This window comes from Mastomys coucha, unplaced genomic scaffold (assembly GCF_008632895.1).
Source record: "Mastomys coucha isolate ucsf_1 unplaced genomic scaffold, UCSF_Mcou_1 pScaffold4, whole genome shotgun sequence".
In the NCBI taxonomy this organism is placed as follows: domain Eukaryota; kingdom Metazoa; phylum Chordata; class Mammalia; order Rodentia; family Muridae; genus Mastomys; species Mastomys coucha.
Genome location: NW_022196910.1, coordinates 44,439,698 through 44,440,199, shown reverse-complemented (window position 1 = coordinate 44,440,199; position 502 = coordinate 44,439,698).

Sequence of the window (502 nt, the reverse complement as noted above, 5' to 3'; positions counted from 1 at the left end):
ATGCAGGACTCTAATGTAGCAAACAATTACTATACAGTCACACTTAGACCTATCAAACAGAGCTTATATTGATTTAGATATAAGAACCACTTCTCCGACTTTACACTTCCACATCATCACCTTACTAAGTAGGACTTAACTTATGCTAATCATAATGTCAAAGAGTTTTTCTCAGTTTCAATGTCTCTCAATGTTGCCCCTGGGGCTGTAATGGAGGAGCCCCTATGGTCAGCTTCTGAACCTACACTAGCTCGTGTAAATTCTCAAGCACTGAAGTCCTACCCAATGGACTCCCTTGGGTATGCATCATGCAGTGGACAGAGTGGAAAAAAAATAACCAGGGTGCTACCCCTGTGTCAAAGCCTGCCAAGAGCTCTCTGGATGGTTGTCCTGCCTGTTCTTTTCTCCTAATAAGGGCAAAACTGCCATGACTCTTTTCCAAACTACACTCTCAGTAGAGATTATAGGAGTTCTAAGAGTCTCACTCTGTGTGTGTTATACA